Source organism: Dermacentor albipictus, chromosome 2, assembly GCF_038994185.2.
Source record: "Dermacentor albipictus isolate Rhodes 1998 colony chromosome 2, USDA_Dalb.pri_finalv2, whole genome shotgun sequence".
NCBI lineage: Eukaryota > Metazoa > Arthropoda > Arachnida > Ixodida > Ixodidae > Dermacentor > Dermacentor albipictus.
The window spans coordinates 69,084,748-69,102,696 of NC_091822.1; the positions used below are offsets into that span (position 1 = coordinate 69,084,748).

Consider the following 17,949-nt stretch of genomic DNA (forward strand, 5'->3'; position numbering starts at 1 on the left):
TGAAAGAAACGGCACTTGTAGCGACGTGTAGGCATGGAAGCCAGCGCGAGAAATGCAAGTATTGCTTGTTTACGTGGAATTGACGTAGTATCGTTTATTTAAATAGTTGAACTGCTTACTAAGCGTTGCGAAGTGATAAAAAATTTCATCATACTCCACACTGGAGGTGCCAGGGTTTGAACCCGGGACTTCTCACGTGCGAAGCGAGCGCTCTACCACTGAGCTACACCCCCGGAACAATAAACGCAGTCTTGTGTGGACCATTTATTGTTCTTCACATCCAGCAGCCACTAGAAAGCGGAAAAAGCTTCCTTTCGATCAGGCTTGTTGCTACACACCTGATGTGGCTGCTGTCATCCTAAGCGTTGTCGTGAAAGAAACGGCGCTTCAGCGACGTGTAGGCATGGAAGCCAGCGCGAGAAATGCAAGTATTGCTTGTTTACGTGGAATTGACGTAGTATCGTTTATTTAAATAGTTGAACTGCTTACTAAGCGTTGCGAAGTGATAAAAAATTTCATCATACACCACACTGGAGGTGCCAGGGTTTGAACCCGGGACTTCTCACATGCGAAGCGAGCGCTCTACCACTGAGCTACACCCCCGGAACAATAAACGCAGTCTTGTGTGGACCATTTATCGTTCTTCACATCCAGCAGCCACTAGAAAGCGGAAAAATCTTCCTTTCGATCAGGCTTGTTGCTACACACCTGATGTGGCTGCAGTCATCCTAAGCGTTGTCGAGAAAGAAACGGCGCTTGTGGCGACGTGTAGGCATGGAAGCCAGCGCGAGAAATGCAAGTATTGCTTGTTTACGTGGAATTGACGTAGTATCGTTTATTTAAATAGCTGGACTGCTTACTAAGCGTTGCGAAGTGATAAAAAATTTCATTATACACCACACTGGAGGTGCCGGGGTTTGAACCCGGGACTTCTCACATGCGAAGCGAGCGCTCTACCACTGAGCTACACCCCCGGAACAATAAGCGCAGTCTTGTGTGGACCATTTATCGTTCTTCACATCCAGCAGCCACTAGAAAGCGGAAAAATCTTCCTTTCGATCAGGCTTGTTGCTACACACCTGATGTGGCTGCAGTCATCCTAAGCGTTGTCGAGAAAGAAACGGCGCTTGTGGCGACGTGTAGGCATGGAAGCCAGCGCGAGAAATGCAAGTATTGCTTGTTTACGTGGAATTGACGTAGTATCGTTTATTTAAATAGTTGAACTGCTTACTAAGCGTTGCGAAGTGATAAAAAATTTCATCATACACCACACTGGAGGTGCCAGGGTTTGAACCCGGGACTTCTCACATGCGAAGCGAGCGCTCTACCACTGAGCTACACCCCCGGAACAATAAACGCAGTCTTGTGTGGACCATTTATCGTTCTTCACATCCAGCAGCCACTAGAAAGCGGAAAAATCTTCCTTTCGATCAGGCTTGTTGCTACACACCTGATGTGGCTGCAGTCATCCTAAGCGTTGTCGAGAAAGAAACGGCGCTTGTGGCGACGTGTAGGCATGGAAGCCAGCGCGAGAAATGCAAGTATTGCTTGTTTACGTGGAATTGACGTAGTATCGTTTATTTAAATAGCTGGACTGCTTACTAAGCGTTGCGAAGTGATAAAAAATTTCATTATACACCACACTGGAGGCGCCGGGGTTTGAACCCGGGACTTCTCACATGCGAAGCGAGCGCTCTACCACTGAGCTACAACCCCGGAACAATAAACGCAGTCTTGTGTGGACCATTTATTGTTCTTCACATCCAGCAGCCACTAGAAAGCGGAAAAATCTTCCTTTCGATCAGGCTTGTTGCTACACACCTGATGTGGCTGCAGTCATCCTAAGCGTTGTCGTGAAAGAAACGGCGCTTCAGCGACGTGTAGGCATGGAAGCCAGCGCGAGAAATGAAAGTATTGCTTGTTTACGTGGAAATGACGTAGTATCGTTTATTTAAATTGCTGGACTGCTTACTAAGCGTTGCGAAGTGATAAAAAATTTCATTATACACCACACTGGAGGTGCCGGGGTTTGAACCCGGAACTTCTCACATGCGAAGCGAGCGCTCTACCACTGAGCTACACCCCCAGAACAATAAACGCAGTCTTGTGTGGACCATTTATTGTTCTTCACATCCAGCAGCCACTAGAAAGCGGAAAAATCTTCCTTTCGATCAGGCTTGTTGCTACACACCTGATGTGGCTGCAGTCATCCTAAGCGTTGTCGTGAAAGAAACGGCGCTTCAGCGACGTGTAGGCATGGAAGCCAGCGCGAGAAATGCAAGTATTGCTTGTTTACGTGGAATTGACGTAGTATCGTTTATTTAAATAGCTGGACTGCTTACTAAGCGTTGCGAAGTGATAAAAAATTTCATTATACACCACACTGGATGTGCCGGGGTTTGAACCCGGGACTTCTCACATGCGAAGCGAGCGCTCTACCACTGAGCTACACCCCCGGAACAATAAACGCAGTCTTGTGTGGACCATTTATCGTTCTTCACATCCAGCAGCCACTAGAAAGCGGAAAAAGCTTCCTTTCGATCAGGCTCGTTCCTACACACCTGATGTGGCTGCATTCATCCTAAGCGTTGTCGTGAAAGAAACGGCACTTGTAGCGACGTGTAGGCATGGAAGCCAGCGCGAGAAATGCAAGTATTGCTTGTTTACGTGGAATTGACGTAGTATCGTTTATTTAAATAGTTGAACTGCTTACTAAGCGTTGCGAAGTGATAAAAAATTTCATCATACACCACACTGGAGGTGCCAGGGTTTGAACCCGGGACTTCTCACATGCGAAGCGAGCGCTCTACCACTGAGCTACACCCCCGGAACAATAAACGCAGTCTTGTGTGGACCATTTATCGTTCTTCACATCCAGCAGCCACTAGAAAGCGGAAAAAGCTTCCTTTCGATCAGGCTCGTTGCTACACACCTGATGTGGCTGCATTCATCCTAAGCGTTGTCGTGAAAGAAACGGCACTTGTAGCGACGTGTAGGCATGGAAGCCAGCGCGAGAAATGCAAGTATTGCTTGTTTACGTGGAATTGACGTAGTATCGTTTATTTAAATAGTTGAACTGCTTACTAAGCGTTGCGAAGTGATAAAAAATTTCATCATACTCCACACTGGAGGTGCCAGGGTTTGAACCCGGGACTTCTCACATGCGAAGCGAGCGCTCTACCACTGAGCTACACCCCCGGAACAATAAACGCAGTCTTGTGTGGACCATTTATTGTTCTTCACATCCAGCAGCCACTAGAAAGCGGAAAAAGCTTCCTTTCGATCAGGCTTGTTGCTACACACCTGATGTGGCTGCAGTCATCCTAAGCGTTGTCGTGAAAGAAACGGCACTTGTAGCGACGTGTAGGCATGGAAGCCAGCGCGAGAAATGCAAGTATTGCTTGTTTACGTGGAATTGACGTAGTATCGTTTATTTAAATAGTTGAACTGCTTACTAAGCGTTGCGAAGTGATAAAAAATTTCATCATACTCCACACTGGAGGTGCCAGGGTTTGAACCCGGGACTTCTCACATGCGAAGCGAGCGCTCTACCACTGAGCTACACCCCCGGAACAATAAACGCAGTCTTGTGTGGACCATTTATTTTTCTTCACATCCAGCAGCCACTAGAAAGCGGAAAAAGCTTCCTTCCGATCAGGCTTGTTGCTACACACCTGATGTGGCTGCAGTCATCCTAAGCGTTGTCGTGAAAGAAACGGCGCTTCAGCGACGTGTAGGCATGGAAGCCAGCGCGAGAAATGCAAGTATTGCTTGTTTACGTGGAATTGACGTAGTATCGTTTATTTAAATAGTTGAACTGCTTACTAAGCGTTGCGAAGTGATAAAAAATTTCATCATACACCACACTGGAGGTGCCAGGGTTTGAACCCGGGACTTCTCACATGCGAAGCGAGCGCTCTACCACTGAGCTACACCCCCGGAACAATAAACGCAGTCTTGTGTGGACCATTTATTGTTCTTCACATCCAGCAGCCACTAGAAAGCGGAAAAATCTTCCTTTCGATCAGGCTTGTTGCTACACACCTGATGTGGCTGCAGTCATCCTAAGCGTTGTCGTGAAAGAAACGGCGCTTCAGCGACGTGTAGGCATGGAAGCCAGCGCGAGAAATGCAAGTATTGCTTGTTTACGTGGAATTGACGTAGTATCGTTTATTTAAATAGCTGGACTGCTTACTAAGCGTTGCGAAGTGATAAAAAATTTCATTATACACCACACTGGATGTGCCGGGGTTTGAACCCGGGACTTCTCACATGCGAAGCGAGCGCTCTACCACTGAGCTACACCCCCGGAACAATAAACGCAGTCTTGTGTGGACCATTTATCGTTCTTCACATCCAGCAGCCACTAGAAAGCGGAAAAAGCTTCTTTTCGATCAGGCCCGTTGCTACACACCTGATGTGGCTGCAGTCATCCTAAGCGTTGTCGTGAAAGAAACGGCACTTGTAGCGACGTGTAGGCATGGAAGCCAGTGCGAGAAATGCAAGTATTGCTTGTTTACGTGGAATTGACGTAGTATCGTTTATTTAAATAGTTGGACTGCTTACTAAGTGTTGCGAAGTGATAAAAAATTTCATTATACACCACACTGGAGGTGCCAGGGTTTGAACCCGGGACTTCTCACATGCGAAGCGAGCGCTCTACCACTGAGCTACACCCCCGGAACAATAAGCGCAGTCTTGTGTGGACCATTTATCGTTCTTCACATCCAGCAGCCTCTAAAAAGCGGAAAAAGCTTCCTTTCGATCAGGCTTGTTGCTACACACCTGATGTGGCTGCAGTCATCCTAAGCGTTGTCGTCAAAGCAACGGCGCTTGTGGCGACGTGTAGGCATGGAAGCCAGCGCGAGAAATGCAAGTATTGCTTGTTTACGTGGAATTGACGTAGTATCGTTTATTTATATAGCTGGACTGCTTACTAAGCGTTGCGAAGTGATAAAAAATTTCATTATACACCACACTGGATGTGCCGGGGTTTGAACCCGGGACTTCTCACATGCGAAGCGAGCGCTCTACCGCTGAGCTACACCCCCGGAACAATAAACGCAGTCTTGTGTGGACCATTTATCGTTCTTCACATCCAGCAGCCACTAGAAAGCGGAAAAAGCTTCTTTTCGATCAGGCCCGTTGCTACACGCCTGATGTGGCTGCAGTCATCCTAAGCGTTGTCGTCAAAGAAACGGCGCTTGTGGCGACGTGTAGGCATGGAAGCCAGCGCGAGAAATGCAAGTATTGCTTGTTTACGTGGAATTGACGTAGTATCGTTTATTTAAATAGTTGGACTGCTTACTAAGCGTTGCGAAGTGATAAAAAATTTCATTATACACTACAATTGAGGTGCCGGGGTTTGAACCCGAGACTTCTCACATGCGAAGCGAGCGCTCTACCACTGAGCTACACCCCCGGAACAACAAACGCAGTCTTGTGTGGACCATTTATTGTTCTTCACATCCAGCAGCCACTAGAAAGCGGAAAAAGCTTCCTTTCGATCAGGCTTGTTGCTACACACCTGATGTGGCTGCAGTCATCCTAAGCATTGTCGTCAAAGAAAGGCGCTTGTGGCGACGTGTAGGCATGGAAGCCAGCGCGAGAAATGCAAGTATTGGTTGTTTACGTGGAATTGACGTAGTATCGTTTATTTAAATAGTTGAACTGCTTACTAAGCGTTGCGAAGTGATAAAAAATTTCATTATACACCACACTGGAGGTGCCGGGGTTTTAACCCTGGGCTTCTCACATGCGAAGTGAGCGCTCTACCACTGAGCTACACGCCCGGAACAACAAACGCAGTTTTGTGTGGACCATTTATTGTTCTTCACATCCAGCAGCCACTAGAGAGCGGGAAAAGCTTCCTTTCGATCAGGCTTGTTTGTACACACCTGATGTGGCTGCAGTCATCCTAAGCGTTGTCGTGAAAGAAACGGCGCTTGTGGCGACGTGTATGCATGGAAGCGAGCGAGAGAAATGCAAGTATTGCGTGTTTACGTGTAATTGACGTAGTATCATTTATTTAAATAGTTGAACTGCTTACTAAGCGTTGCGAAGTGATAAAAAATTTCATTATACACCACACTGGAGGTGCCGGGGTTTGAACCCGGGACTTCTCACATGCGAAGCGAGCGCTCTACCACTGAGCTACACCCCCCTTCTTTTTTTTATTGCCGGTCTTCGACACAGTATACGACAAAAGTACACAAAATATATAGTGCGCCAGAATGTACAAGTGGCCTAACTGCCACGGAGGCCTGGCGTTGTCATATTTAAAATTCCCGGAGCTCTACCAAAGGCTCCAGCCTTGACAGCCACTCAGGAACATCTGTTTGCGCTTTTAGAGTCTCCAGGAATCTGTGTATGCCTTCGCGAAAATACATACGTGTTGGTCGCGCGTCCGGATCAGAAAAATAGCCAACCATTCGGGAGCGCCATATACTGTGGAGGCCCATCAGCATAATCTGGTCGAAGGGGACGCCATCCTCATTATCGGTTGGCAGGTACCGGATCCCTTGAGAGTCTAGCGGTAATTCTTTTTTAATGGTTCTTTGGAGAACGTCCCAGAAAAATACCCCTTGCCAGCAATGAAGAAAAACGTGGTCGATTGTCTCACGCTGCTTGCATATAAGGCAGTGGGAACCCCACGGTAGAAATAAACCCCGTTCCTCTAGAAATGACTTAACAGATAAAGTTCCAGTGTGTAACTTGAAAAAGAAAGAGTGGGCTCCCGGCGACACCTTCATTTTTTTAACTCTTTTTAAAACATTGCCACTTGGGCCTCCAGAGTGCATGGTCCTGTACAAGGGCACTGGAAACAGCGCGTCACAAACATCCCTATACAATGTTTTCCTTTTAACGCTACTCAAATACTGCATCGAAAAACGTACACTTAGAAATTTGACACTTTGAACAATTTCTCTAAAGCAACCACAAACACTTCTTGAAATACATTGCGTTGTAACAACATACTCAGGCAAAACTTCCCCGAGTCTTTGTTGACACACGGTGCGCAGGAATGGATCTCTAACATCATGGAAAAATAAAAACCTGTTTACAATCTGTCGCACAAACAAATGCCCCAGTCCTAAACTACCGGCCTTCACCTGCCGAAACAAGTTCGTGCGGCTGCCCCTCTCCCATGTGGACGCCCAAACAAAGCAAATACACGGTGCAGCTTCTGCACGTTTACTCGGGAACAATGTAGCACTTGCATTGCATACCACAACTTACTAATAAAAAAAAGATTGCACACCGTGGCTCTTGCGAAGACAGATAGATGAGCGCTTATCCATTTGTTCGCTTTTTCTCGCGTCTCTTGCAGCTGCGCTCGCCAGTACGGATCAGTGTCTCTATAAAATTGCAGCGGCACCCCCAAGTACTTCGGAGGCGTTGTTACCCAAGCCACGCTGGCAAAAGTGACTGGGGTTGAAGGCTATTCTCCGTGCCGAAATCCCAGGCACTTCTCCCAATTCACCCGACTTCCGGTTAGCTCACTGAAGCACTGCGCCCTTTCAATTGTTTTACTAACACTTTCCTTGTCGCTGCAAAGAACTGCAACATCGTCTGCATACGCAAGCAATTTCACTTCGGTTGCTTGTACTCTAAATCCATGAATTTCATCGCTTTGTAGTATGTTCAGACACAGTGCCTCAATATATATATCAAACAACAGAGGGCTGAGGGGGCAACCTTGGCGCACCAACCGTCGTACGTTCATGGGGGCCCCCAGCATCTTATTAACAAGTAGCCTCGTAGTGCAGTTTAGGTACGCCAAGCTCACTCCCTCCCGGATGACCGAACCTATATTGATGTAGTCCAGGATGCAAAACAAAACACAATGTGACACACAATCAAATGCCTTTTCCAAATCTAATTGTAGTAGTGCGACACGTGCATATGTGGCGTCACAGCATTCGAGTACACGCCTCGCCTTTTGAATGTTGTAAACGATGGAACGGTCTTTGATCCCACACGTTTGATGAGGGCCAACTATTTCGCCTATAACACTCTGTAATCTGCTGGCAAGAACCTTCATGCAGATTTTGTAGTCTATGTTTGTCAGAGCGATAGGTCTGTATGACGATACCTGCTTAAGCTTATCTGCTTTGTCGGTTTTCGGAATAAGTACAGTGTGTGAAGTTCCAAACGACACAGGTAAAACATTTATTTCATATGCCTCATTGAACACCGCAGTCAACAATGGAGCTAGTTGTTGCTTGAAAGTTTTGTAGAACGCTGCACTCAAGCCATCAGGCCCAGGCCATTTACCAAGGTTTAAATTATCTATTGCACGCTCTACTTCCTGCTCGCTAGTGGCCGTGCCCAGTCTTGCTTTTTGTTCCTTGTCTAGTCGTGGCATCGCCCACAGATACGATTTTTTAAACCGGTCCAGGTCGACATTACGCAAATCGAACAATGCCTGGTAATACTCAAAGAAAGCTTGCCCGATTTCTCTATTATCTGTTGCGGTGCGACCCGCCCATTGTACCTCACTGACATGGTTCCTTCTTGCGTGCGCTTTTTCCATCCCTAGCGCCCGTTTTGTGGGCGTCTCCGCCACGGCTAGATGTTCAGCTCTCGCGCGCACAAGCGCTCCACGATCTTCTTCATTAATTTCTAGTTTTTGTTTTATTTTCCTAAAGTCGTCCATGTATAATCCCGGTGCCTTGCACTCAAGAGCTAATAATTTTTCTAGCATATACTTTAACTGCGTTTCATTTAGTTTTTCTTGGTACCGTATGCAGCTCGCCCTTTCAATTCCTTTTATTTTGATCTGCTGCTTGCACAGTTCCCATTCCTGGCCCAATTCATGTGTTCCCCCTCCAGTGACTTCACTAATTTCTTCCTCCGCTCCCTTAGCGAATTCTTGATCATTGAGCAGTTTGCTGTTTAACTTCCAAAGATCCCACTGAAAACACCTGCTTCGCTTTTTTGCACCAATAACCCATTGAACCATGCAGTGATCGGAGAAGGGCGCGGGCACTACGTCATAGCCATGACACTTTGGGACCAAACATGCAGTCACGTAAATCCTGTCGAGTCGGGCGTGTCTGGTTCCTTGGAAATTAGTGTACTTAACTGGACACCTGCTCACCAGGCATTCTCCCACGTCCTCTAAAGTAAATTCATCAATTAATTGAATAAGAACGGCAGTACTACTATCCCTGAAAGTACGCGTACTAGTTTTGTCATCGGCGCTCAGAACACAATTGAAGGCACCCAACAGAATGAGCTGCCTTCCCGTGTTCAGGTGTTGCTTAATAAATTCAAAAAAGACAGTCGTCTCGTCAACTGCGGTGGGTGCATATATACAGACAGCGCGCCATTCAGTAGCACAAAAAACGAAATCGCAGACAAGCCCTCGTCCTGAAGGAAGTGAAACATGCGACTGAATAATTAGACCAGGCAGTTTTTTGACAAACATGACACACCCGGCAGAAGTACGAACTGCGTGACTGACAATGGCGTAAAACCTGGACGTGAAACGCTGCACCATGCTCTCAGTCTCTTCTTCCCCTTCGACCTTTGTTTCTTGTAGACCAAGCATATCGATATCTTGGTCAGTTAGAAGGCGCAGCACATGACTGCTTTTTCTTTGTGGCTAAACCTCGTGCATTTAGACTGGCAACTTTAAGCGTGAGTACGGAAGCCATTTTGCTGCGGTGATAAGAGGCCGAGAGCATGGTGCTTACCTCTCGCGTCCAGCACGTCGCTAGACGGTTTTGTTGGTGCCGGGGTCACCTTTTTGGCAAGGTAGGCCTAGCTGCAAGTCCTGCTTTTTGGCGACTCTCGTTTCCGACCTCACATTTGGCTTTGTTTTGAAGAGTGTTCGTCTCCCTTGTGTCGTTTTCGTCGGTGGCTCCTCGCTGCTAGCGGCCGCCGCCTGGTCCTTTTCATCGCCGCGTTTGGTGTGCGTACGTTTCGCTGTGGCGGTGACCCTCAACGCTCGGCCGCCGCTCTTGTCGAGGGGCTCCTGGCTGTTCCCTGGTTCAGACACGTCCGGCTCTGGTGCTCCCTCGGCACCAGTCGCCCTCCCGTCTTCTTTTCCTTCGTAGCGTATCGTTGCCGTTTCTGTGCTTTCCTTGGTTATCGTTTCTTTTCCTTCTTCCTCAGTCACCGAAGTCTTTGCAGTCACTGCAGGCTTCTCGCATTGCCCGGCTCCTTTTGCAGCTGCTTCCGCTTCGTCAACGTCCATGATGTGGTCCGGCGAATCTACCGCCATGGCAGTTCCTGTAGCAACTGCGTACGTCCGTACGCACTCCTCCTCACCGTGGCCAAAACGTCTACATTTCGAACACCTTGGTATCTTGCATTCTCGCCGTACGTGGCCCGTGCCGCGGGAGCGCAAGCACTGCATAGGCCGTCCAGGCACGACTACGAGGGCCAGCTCTCCTGCAACTCTTATCTGATGCGGCAGGTCCTCGATCTTAATACCAGGCTTCATCTTTAGGAGCACGGTTCTCGTGGTTGAACCCTTTTCGTGGACGCCTTGAACCCGCCAGCGCTCACGGGTCACATGAGTGACCTTCCCAAACGCCGCAAGCGCCGTCCGAATGTCGTCGTCGGCCACGCCATGAAGCATCCAGTGGAGTCGAAGCTTCACCTGTTGGTCCTCTGGGTCCAGTACAAGGCACCGGCGCCCCTTGACGTTCTGCTCCTTGAAGGCGAGAAGCCACTTCATTGCTTCCGTGCTGCCTAAAGTCACCGCCCAGACGTGGTTTATTTGGTACGCCCCCAAAGCCACCACGTCAGGGAGTGTCCCGGTCTTGGTCAGCGCGTCTCGGAAATCTTCGACTATAAACGGTCGCACTCGTGGGTCTCCGTGCAAAAAAACCGTGTTCAAAACAACACGTCCGGTGGGCAGAGTTGGCAAAATAATGTGATACTCGCTATCTTGAACTTCTTCAGGCCTGTTTCCGCGGCCGCCGAAGGCCGCCAACGCCGCTCCGCTGAAGCTCATGATTCGCCGTCCGTCACGCTCGGTGGCCGGAAGTAGAATGGACTGAGCTACACCCCCGGAACAATAAACGGAGTCTTGTGTGGACGATTTATTGCTCTTCACATCCAGCAGCCACTAGAAAGTGGAAAAAGCTTCCTTTCGACCAGGCTTGTTTCTACACACCTGATGTGCCTGCAGTCATCCTTAGTGTTGTCGTGAAAGAAACGGCGCTTGTGGCGACGTGGAGGCGTGGAAGCAAGCGCGAGAAATGCGAGTACTGCTTGTTTATGTGGAGTTGACGTAGTATCGTTTTTTTAAATAGTTGAATTGCTTACTAAGCGTTGCGAAGTGATTAAAAATTTCATTATACACAACACTGGAGGCGCCGGGGTTTGAACCCGGGACTTCTCACATGCGAAGCGAGCGCTCTACCACTGAGCTACGCCCCTTTTTTTTCTTTATTGCCTGTTTGCAGCACAAACCAAGAACACATTCAAATGCTAAAACATGTCAACCACACTTTGGCTAACATTATATATTAAAATCGCTTCAGCTTGATCAGTTCATCAAGAATTGCCACCCACTCGGGAGGCTCACTCTGGGCACGATATATTTCCCAAATATACGCGACACTTTCGATGAAGTTTATTCTCGACGGACGGTTATCGACATCCGAGTGTCGCACTGCCATTCTCCTTTTCCACAGACTGTGGAGGTCACGGAGCATAAACATATTGTACGGAACTCTTCCTTCGTTATCGGTTGGCAAATATCGAATACCAAGAGGTGTAATCGGTATTTCTTTTTTAAGTGTACGTTGCAAGACATCCCAATGAAATATTGGATCCCAGCAATCGATGAAAACGTGTTGAATGGTCTCTGGCTTTTTACAAAGTAAGCAGTTTACTGTCGATGGCACATATATTCCTTTTTCGTCTAACCATATTTTTACGGGTAGCGTGTTTGCGTGTAGCTTAAAGAAAAACGTTTTTTGAGAGGATCTAACTGGCATTTTTTTCACCCGTTTCAGTACATCATCTGCTTGGCCTCCCCAGTTTACAGACCTGTACAATGGTATTTGGAACATTGTATCAACTAAGTCTTTATACAGTGTTTTTCTTATCACAGAGCACAGATATTCCATGGAAAACCGCACACGCAACATACGAAGTGAATCAACCACTTCGCGCAGATATCCCCTAATACTTCCTCCCTTCACATCACTGGAAAACGCGACACAATTTGTCTGATAAACAAATTCGACAGACCAAGCCCACCACTTCGAGCTGAACGAAACAAATTGGTTCTGCTTATCCTCTCCCAACTGGAAGCCCATATGAATGCGGCAAAAACGCGATGCATTTTTTTCACACTTGAATGACACATTGATAACACTTGCATAATATACCACACTTTCGCTACTAAAAAGAGATTGCACACAGAAGCACGTCCAAACATTGACAAATCTCGGCCAAGCCAACCCTTTGATTTTTCACTCATTCTATCAGCTTCATCAGACCAGTACTGTGCGGTATAATTATAGTGCTCGAGCGGCACACCCAAGTACATAGTTGGCGTTGTTGACCACCGGATGTTTGCAAAGTGAGCTGGTATAATGTCCCAATGACCGTGCCATATACCGATGCTTTTTTGCCAATTGATCTGGGATCCAGATTGTTCACAGCACTTCTTTACAAGACGTACAACTTCAAGTACGCTATCACGATCCTCGCAGAAGACTGCGATATCATCAGCGTATGCCAGTACCTTGACTTCAGAAAGCTGTAGACGAAATCCTCGGACGTTGTCATTGCGTATCACTGCTAAACAGAAAGGCTCGAGGTACAATGCAAAAAGCAATGGACTTAGTGGACACCCTTGTCTAAGGGAAGATCTGAGTGACAGCTTCTCGCTGAGGGACTTATTAATTATAATCTGTGTCGTGCATTGGTCGTACGCCATTTTGACGCCATCTAAGATTACTTTCCCTACGTTAACATATTCCAAAACAAAAAGAAGAGCATCGTTGGACACACGGTCGAAGGCTTTCGCCAGGTCGAGTTGCAACAAAGCGACGCGTCTAGCGAAGACGTCGCAACACTCTAGAACGCTTCGCGCTACGTGGCTGTTTTTAGTAATAGCACGGCCTTTTATGCCGCAAGTTTGATGCGGACCGGCAAGATTTGTAATGACTGTTTGAAGTCTCTTTGCCAATACCTTCATGAGTATTAACGCGACAGCGTTAAAGGGAAGCTGAAAGGTTTTCCCGAAAAAATGAGTGAACATCTGTACATAATGGTTTTCAACCCTCCGAATTCGAATATCGTATCGAAATTGAGCGAAAGAAAGCGCAAATATATTTTATTTCGACGAAAATTGCAGCAGCGGACACGCCCAGCTCGCGCGTCTCGTTTCCGTCTGTGATTGGTCGGTGCGCCTCACGACGTCAACTCTGCCGCTGCCGACCGCTGCCGCTAAACATGAAGCGCGGTTCCAGGTAGTTTGGTGCTGTTTTTCTGAGACGGTAATGGAAAATTTAGAGAGTCTGCGTTTTTCTGAGGAGTTCGGCGTTACTCCTTGCATATACGAGCCGATTGCGAAGAGCCGGCCTCTCGAAGAAGCAAACGATGCTGGTGCGAGCAGTGCTTTCGACGCGAACGAAAGCAAAGTCTTGGGGTCTCCTCGTGTTGGAAATGCTCTTTGGTGAGTATGTTTTTTGCAAAGCGATCTAGTGATCTCGCCGATGTTTCGCCAATCTAGTGAGCTAGTTTTCGGTCAAACAGCTGTAGTGTTGTATTCCTGCATGCCTCCTCGTGGAACGTAAGCGGGGATGCGATCGTCGGCATTTGTGCGCTGTCCAAAGCTGTCGGCCAACTACAAAGATGGTTTAAACGCGTGAAAAGCTTCCCGGTTCATGCAGTACGTTTAGTGACCTTCATCTGTTGACTACCACTCACGTTGACTACCACTCACGTTGATCACCACTCACGTTGACTACCACGCATGTTGACTACCACTCTGCATACACGCAGACGCACCAACAAAGGAATACAGGGTCGATCGAAGCAGATTACGATGGCACGCACGCAGAAACACGCGCTGTCAGGCATGGTCGCGGACGCTGCGAAGGAAAGAAGCAGAGTTGACGTCACAACACCGCGGTTTCCCGTCTCCGCTCCGCTCGCTCACTCGAAAGAGGGCGGAGCTACAGCGCAATTTCAACCGACGATTACGTCGCTCCTAATAGAAAAGAACCCAAATTTTACCTAAATGGTTTATAAGGTTCCCGCATCCGTATATGAGCCTCTTAATGAATTCGACAGACTCTTCAGCTTCCCTTTAAGGAGCTCGTGTCGCAGAAAAGCCGGTATCGTCGGCATCGGTGTCGGCGGCGTTGGCCGTGAGCGATTAATCCCAGCAAGCACCTCATTGAATAAAAAACAACTTGCAAGATGGGCTGGGTGGGAATCGAACCAGGGTCTCCGGAGTGTGAGACGGAGACGCTACCATTCAGTCACGAGTTTGATGCTTCAAAGCGGTACAAAAGCGCCTCTAGTGAATGCGGTGTTGCCTTAGAAACGAGCTGTTTCTTAAGGCTCAGGCGTGCGTCGCTTGCTCAGGCGCACATTTCGTTGCCACGCCGAACGCTGGGTTGCTCGACGCTCACCGCGTCCGATGCGGGGCGCGTATTCGCTGCGCCGTAGCCCCTTGTCTTACACCCCTTGGCGTGTCGATGGGAACGCTGTCGCAAAGCTTAAGCGTCCTCCAATTTTTTTATAATCGGTATTTGTAAGGTTAATTGGCCTGTATGCCCCAACCGATAAAAGCGCCTTGTGGTCATCTGTTTTCGGTATAAAACCATGTGTGCATTTCTGACAGAAGGTGGCAGTCGCTTATATTTATGTGCCTCAGAGTATACATGCTCCAACACTTGAGCAAGCCCAGGTGCAAATGCCTTATAAAAGGCGGCTCCTAAGCCATCGGGACCCGGTGATTTGCCTGCAGGAAGTTCTTCGATCGCGTGTTCTATTTCTCGGACGCTTATCGGTTCCTCGAGACTGGCTTTTGCGTCGTCATCAACACGCGGCATAAAATTCACGAAACTTGCTTCAAATTCAGCTCCCACGTGGATTGGGACGCCGAACAACTTGCGGTAGTGTTCAGTAAAGGCCTGTTCAATCTTATTCGAGTCGGAAGTAACCTCATCCCGATAATTAATCTGTCTTATTTCATTTTTCCTTGCGTGCCTCTTTTCATCGGCAATGGCGTGTTTGTTCAGCGTTCTATCAACCCAGTCTTTCCGTCTGTGCCCGAATAACTGCTGCTCTATATTTTTCCGTGTCAATAGCTTCCATCGCGTTTTTAACTGTTCTGATTTCACCACTAAATTTTCCAGGTTCCGCACTGTCCATAAAAATCAGAAAACTTAGTTCCTTCTGGAGCTCATTTTCTTTCGTTTTTTCATTGTGTCTTCTAACAGTTCCTACTTCAATCGCAACCATTTTCACGCGAACCTTAAAGTCTTCCCATACTACTGCCAGTGGCGTAGCCAGAAATTTCGTTCGGGGGGGGGGGGGGCTCACGTTGCAGCTTGGCCTCCTCCTGAAGAGGAAGCTTTATCTCGGATGCTCCTATCTAAATACATGTAGAAGGTGAATTAGTTTTTCTCGGCAACCACTGCACAACATTTGATCAGGTTTGTTGCATTTAAAAGAAAAACTTAAGTTCTACTGTCTTCTGGTTTAGAATTTTTTTACTTAGGTTGTCAACTTTTTATTAAAAATTGGCACAAATCTCAAATTTTCAGGAAACTAAACTATCATGTTTAAAACTCTAACTCAAAAATGAAATATAATATCGCAATTCTGTGAATCTCATCTAATAGTGCATCTACAGCGGACAAAATTGATATGTTACAAATGAATCTCAAACAATTTAGCACTATCGAAATACAGCTTTTGCAGAACCCTTGTGCACCACGTAACTAATTCACGTAAGATACAAATGGACACACCGAATTTGTCCGCTTTGACTCTTATAATAGATGCCATTTGAAGAACCACGATATCTGTTTTTGATGAAGAGCTTTCAGTTTGTAAACGAAGTGCGTCTATTTTTTCGCACTTTCATATTTTTAAAAATATTTTAAACAAGATTCAGGCCCTGAATCAAACTTCCGCTTCCAACAGATACTAGAAGTTAACTCTTTCAAATTCAACAAAGTTCATCAAAAGTGATCCAGTGGTTATCTAAGAAAAGCGTTTCTGCGTTTTACATTTATTTGAATAGACCGCGTCGGAGTTGGGCCCGAGCTAAAGCTTCCTCTTAAACAATTTGTCGAGAGATCAAATACATGAATAAAGACTGCATTGCCATTGCCAAAGATGCTGCAAGCGAATTCTTGAACGCTACGCACTTTCAAAACAAGCAATATATGTAATTTTAAGATAAAAAGATATACTCGTATGTGCCAGAAATTGTGCTCAAGATAACTGATATCAATGCTTCCATGTTTTTTTTGTCTATTTAATAAGTAAAGAAAATATCACACGAACCTTAGAACTATATTAGTTCGAAATAAGCAAAGATGTTTATGCCACTGATATGAAAAATGTAAAGGCCATGAAATTAACAAGCTGAGGACAAACATGTTAATGAAACTTTGTCATTCAACAGCCTTGTTTACATTTTTGTACATATGCAACGGCCAGTGAAAGATCTCAATGACGTTGTCATTTATTCCAATGTATTACGCAGGAGCAGCATTCACCGGTCGTGTGTCGTGAGCAATTGCACCGAAATTATTGTCCCAACAGAGAAGAGAGCACCTGTATAAAGCCGTTCTACAAAATATACGAGGGCGAGTCAAATGAAAGTGAGCCAATGCAAATATATGACAAACGGGGTACTTAATTTAAAAGTAGTCTTCATGAGCATTTAGACATTTATCCCATTGAATAACGAGTCGGGTGATTCCCATCTCATAAAACTCCTTAGGTTGCTGCTTCAACAAATCTGCAACTGACTCTTTCACGGCATCGACCGACGCGAATCTGTTTCCCTTAAGCTGTTTTTTGCATTTGCCCCAAAAGGTTGAAGTCGCAAGGCGACAGATCTTAGCTCTATGGCGCATGTTGCAGCGTTTCTCACTTGAACTTTGCCAGTTTTGTATTAACCACATCAGCGACGTGGGGACGGGCACTGTGGAAAAATTAAAAATTAAATTAGGGGGTTATACGTGTCAAAACCACTTTATGATTATGAGGCACGCCGTAGGGGAGCACTCCGGAAATTTCGACCACCTGGGGTTCCTTAACGTGCACCTAAATCTAAGTACACGGGTGTTTTCGCATTTCGCCCCCATCGAAATGCTGCCGCCGTGGCCGGGATTCGATTCCGGGACCTCGTGCTCAGCAGCCCAACACTATAGCCAGTTCGTGGAACAAGATGACCCCATTCGTCAATTTTCCACGTCGTTTTTTCTTGATTGCCCCGCGCAGCCGATCCGGCGTTTCACAATATCGGAAACGATCGATAGCCTCTCCGGCTTTAGAAAATTCTATCAGTAATAGCCCCTGACAATCGAAAAAAACATAGTAAACAACACCTTTCCGGCGGAAATGACGGCCTTTGCTTTTTTGGGGGGCGGTGAATTCGAATGTTTCCACTGTAAGCTTTTAAGAGGCTCAATCGGTCCTCACGAATAAAAAACAAAGTAGAAAAATAAATAAGAATGTAGTTACCCTGGCTGGCTTTAGTGTCTTGACATGGATGCTTTGGCGTACGTGAAAAAAGATGTCGTGGGATCGAATCCCGGCCACGTCGGCCGCATTTCGATGGGGGCGAAATGCGAGAACACCGGTGTATTAATATTTAGGTGCACTTTGAAGAACCCCAGGTGGTCGAAATTTCCAGAGACCCCACTACGGCGTGCCCCATAATCAGAAAGTAATTTTGGCACGTAAAACCACATAATTAAGTTTTTTTATTTTTTTTATGCG

At 46.8% G+C, this 17,949-nt stretch overlaps 17 non-coding genes across 17 annotated transcripts; all 17 read right to left on the reverse strand.

Annotated features, from left to right (window-relative positions):
* Positions 1-161: 161 nt before the first annotated feature.
* On the reverse strand, positions 162-233 carry TRNAA-CGC (transfer RNA alanine (anticodon CGC)). The gene has a single exon. It is a non-coding gene; the product is annotated as a tRNA-Ala (tRNA).
* A 298-nt stretch (positions 234-531) lies between these two features.
* Positions 532-603, reverse strand: TRNAA-CGC (transfer RNA alanine (anticodon CGC)). Its single transcript has one exon. It is a non-coding gene; the product is annotated as a tRNA-Ala (tRNA).
* A 299-nt stretch (positions 604-902) lies between these two features.
* Positions 903-974, reverse strand: TRNAA-CGC (transfer RNA alanine (anticodon CGC)). The gene has a single exon. It is a non-coding gene; the product is annotated as a tRNA-Ala (tRNA).
* A 299-nt stretch (positions 975-1,273) lies between these two features.
* On the reverse strand, positions 1,274-1,345 carry TRNAA-CGC (transfer RNA alanine (anticodon CGC)). The gene has a single exon. It is a non-coding gene; the product is annotated as a tRNA-Ala (tRNA).
* Positions 1,346-1,644: 299 nt separating this feature from the next.
* On the reverse strand, positions 1,645-1,716 carry TRNAA-CGC (transfer RNA alanine (anticodon CGC)). Its single transcript has one exon. It is a non-coding gene; the product is annotated as a tRNA-Ala (tRNA).
* Positions 1,717-2,014: 298 nt separating this feature from the next.
* TRNAA-CGC (transfer RNA alanine (anticodon CGC)) lies at positions 2,015-2,086 on the reverse strand. Its single transcript has one exon. It is a non-coding gene; the product is annotated as a tRNA-Ala (tRNA).
* A 298-nt stretch (positions 2,087-2,384) lies between these two features.
* On the reverse strand, positions 2,385-2,456 carry TRNAA-CGC (transfer RNA alanine (anticodon CGC)). Its single transcript has one exon. It is a non-coding gene; the product is annotated as a tRNA-Ala (tRNA).
* A 299-nt stretch (positions 2,457-2,755) lies between these two features.
* On the reverse strand, positions 2,756-2,827 carry TRNAA-CGC (transfer RNA alanine (anticodon CGC)). Its single transcript has one exon. It is a non-coding gene; the product is annotated as a tRNA-Ala (tRNA).
* Positions 2,828-3,126: 299 nt separating this feature from the next.
* Positions 3,127-3,198, reverse strand: TRNAA-CGC (transfer RNA alanine (anticodon CGC)). Its single transcript has one exon. It is a non-coding gene; the product is annotated as a tRNA-Ala (tRNA).
* Positions 3,199-3,497: 299 nt separating this feature from the next.
* On the reverse strand, positions 3,498-3,569 carry TRNAA-CGC (transfer RNA alanine (anticodon CGC)). Its single transcript has one exon. It is a non-coding gene; the product is annotated as a tRNA-Ala (tRNA).
* Positions 3,570-3,867: 298 nt separating this feature from the next.
* On the reverse strand, positions 3,868-3,939 carry TRNAA-CGC (transfer RNA alanine (anticodon CGC)). The gene has a single exon. It is a non-coding gene; the product is annotated as a tRNA-Ala (tRNA).
* A 298-nt stretch (positions 3,940-4,237) lies between these two features.
* TRNAA-CGC (transfer RNA alanine (anticodon CGC)) lies at positions 4,238-4,309 on the reverse strand. The gene has a single exon. It is a non-coding gene; the product is annotated as a tRNA-Ala (tRNA).
* Positions 4,310-4,608: 299 nt separating this feature from the next.
* On the reverse strand, positions 4,609-4,680 carry TRNAA-CGC (transfer RNA alanine (anticodon CGC)). Its single transcript has one exon. It is a non-coding gene; the product is annotated as a tRNA-Ala (tRNA).
* A 299-nt stretch (positions 4,681-4,979) lies between these two features.
* Positions 4,980-5,051, reverse strand: TRNAA-CGC (transfer RNA alanine (anticodon CGC)). The gene has a single exon. It is a non-coding gene; the product is annotated as a tRNA-Ala (tRNA).
* A 299-nt stretch (positions 5,052-5,350) lies between these two features.
* On the reverse strand, positions 5,351-5,422 carry TRNAA-CGC (transfer RNA alanine (anticodon CGC)). Its single transcript has one exon. It is a non-coding gene; the product is annotated as a tRNA-Ala (tRNA).
* Positions 5,423-6,091: 669 nt separating this feature from the next.
* On the reverse strand, positions 6,092-6,163 carry TRNAA-CGC (transfer RNA alanine (anticodon CGC)). Its single transcript has one exon. It is a non-coding gene; the product is annotated as a tRNA-Ala (tRNA).
* A 5,162-nt stretch (positions 6,164-11,325) lies between these two features.
* On the reverse strand, positions 11,326-11,397 carry TRNAA-CGC (transfer RNA alanine (anticodon CGC)). Its single transcript has one exon. It is a non-coding gene; the product is annotated as a tRNA-Ala (tRNA).
* Between the last annotated feature and the right edge of the window lie 6,552 nt (positions 11,398-17,949).